Genomic DNA, 2776 nt, shown 5'->3' with positions numbered 1-2776 from the left:
TTTCAATAGAACCAGCTTTGCTTTACATTTGGGACAGGGGGTTATTTTACCATGGTCTGAAGATACTAATTGCCGCCCTCTTTGCTTTTTGTGTGGTAGAGAAAGAAAAAGACATGCTAGATCTGCCCCTTCTAATAGAGAAGCCTGAGGTTATGTTAACTTAGGATGCCCCACTGGGCATAAGAAGACCTTTATGCACCATTTAAAACAACAACAACAATAAACAGATGTGTTAGCCTTATCTTGCATTTGGTTGGGAAAAATCCACTGTACACAGTGAGCCTACTTCACATTCTCACTAGTTTACGGATCGTCTCTGGATAACTACTCTGGGAGAATTTAACTAAACATTTGGAGGACCAACTCCCCACCAAAAAATATTGCTCCCCAAATAATGACACATTGATTTAAGCAATGTTATGAGAAATCTCACTTAGAGAATAGATTTGCACAACATTTAAAGAAAAAGACTGATATTTTGATTTGCGAACACTAGTAACACATGAGAAATCTCTTCCAAGAGACATTCCTGACCACGCAATTTAAAGTAGCCATACATTCACACTCTAGGCCAGCATAATTTTAAATCTCTGCATAGGCCTTACTATGGTCTGACATCGCTTACGTTTATTGCTTTACTTTCCGCCTCCCGCTCCCTGCTATACGCAAGCAGGGGCCTTGTGCATCTTATCCACTGCTGCAAATCTAGAGCAATGCCCAGCACTTAGCAGGTGCTTGTTAAATACTGGTTGTGGAAGAGGAGAGATTGAAAACTACAGAGTATTCAGGTACAGATATATTCTAGTAACATTAATTTTCTAAAATCTTCCTTTAGTAGGTTGTCTTCGATCTGCTACTTCATGTGAAATATATATCTGCGCCAAGAATAGGAGGTGGAAAGAAAGCCACAGTTTTTAATAGGCTAATTTAATCATGACTAGGGAGCAACCTCCTTAGGCCAGCCTGCCTCCTGAGACCTCTTACTCCCAGCAAGGTTGCTAGATATCAGAACTTACACTCTCCAGACATTCTTAACTTGTCTATTCAGCATCAGCACTCTCCTCTGAGAAACTCAGAAAACTCTTACTTACTTATGTGATCACCTCCTAAGAGGTGGCTGATTCATAGAAATTAGACACAGTCTGTGCTTATCACATTCCAAATGGCTTCATACTGTCTTTGGCTTTGAGGTCTTGCTTCCTTTTCCCCCTCACAGTTCTAGCTCAGCTTGTACCTCCTGGCACATATTGGGGCAAGGCAATTCTCTCTGCCTTGCTAAACCATACTAGAGCCTCTCCAAGGTTTATTACAAGAAAGTGCAACCAGCTCCGACTCTGTGGGATCCTTCTTCTGGGGGCTCTAACACCTCAGCTTTGCTTTCCTTTCAAAGCAGAGGTCCAAGGGTGGACTCAGAGCCTTCCCTTAGTTCTCCCTTAGCATTTAATAGATACAGAACAGCATAGGGATGATTGTCTACACTGGAATCCCAGACTTGGTTTTCAGTCCTGGTATTCCACTTACTAGCTGTATATCTTCAAGCGAGCTCTTTAACCTCCCTAAAGATTCTCTCATCTCTAACATAGGGACAATAATTGTACCTATCTCACATGGTTGAGATGATGATTAAGTGCTACAATAAATAAAAGTGCAACCTGAGAAAGCATTAAGAACTCAGCAAATGCTAACAATAACAAGGTCCTACGTGATCTGGCCCATGACCTTTGTGATCTCATCTGCTACTCCTTACTCCTAACTCCAGCTACCCTGGCCTCCTTTCTGTTGCCCCACACACCATGCCTGTTCATGCTTTAGAGTCTTTGCACCGGCTGTTTTCTCTGGCTAGGATGCTTTCCTTAAAATGTCTGCATGGCCAACTCCCGCACTTCCTAGAGCTCTCTGCTCAAATCTTCTCAATGAGCTTTTTCTGACCAAATTACTCAATACCACAACCTGCCTGCTGGCTCTCCCCAGCCCCTGTATTGTTTGTCTCTCCATGCACTGCCACCCTATAAGCTCCATGAAGACAGGGGTGTTCGTTCATTCCATTCACTGATATAATCCAAGTTCCAAAACAAAAGTCTCACATGAGAAGTACAGAACTTTGCTCCCAGAGTATCCAGACACTGTTTTACTCTATCCACTCTTTCAGATATCCACAAATAATAGTTATCACCACTTTTCAGTCCTTGCCTGGGTTCCCTGCTTTCTAACTTTCAGCCCATCTGCATATGAAATATGCCATTTTAAAAACAGATACCACATACGCATAGTTCAAAAGTCAAAAGGTAAGTGAAGATATACAGTTAAAAGACCCTCTTCCTCTTATTTCTATCTCCCAACCTCCCAGGTCTTCTGCCCAAAGGCAACCAGTGTTACCTGTATCTCCTGTATCTTTCCATGGATGCATAAGGAGATTCTATGCATACATAAGGTTATATGGATACACTCTTTTTTTTTTACACAAGTGACAGCATATTTGACATTGTTTTGCACCTTGCTTTATTTTATTTAATACTATATTTTGAAAATCCTTCTATATCAATTCATAAACATTTTTCTTATTCTTTTTAATGACTGTATAATACTCTGATTTTTGTATATTCTTTATTGAAGACAATCAATGTTTTAATTTAACAAGGATATTACAATAAATCCTTTTACAAAGTCATTTTGAATCAATATGGAATAATTATCCCAAAGTAGAATTGCTGAGTTAAGGACTATGTGAATTTAAAATGTTTACAGATCTTGCCAAACTGTATTCCGAAATGGTTGT

This window comes from Pteropus alecto, unplaced genomic scaffold (assembly GCF_000325575.1).
Source record: "Pteropus alecto unplaced genomic scaffold, ASM32557v1 scaffold73, whole genome shotgun sequence".
In the NCBI taxonomy this organism is placed as follows: Eukaryota; Metazoa; Chordata; class Mammalia; order Chiroptera; family Pteropodidae; genus Pteropus; species Pteropus alecto.
Note: the sequence above shows the minus strand (reverse complement) of the source record.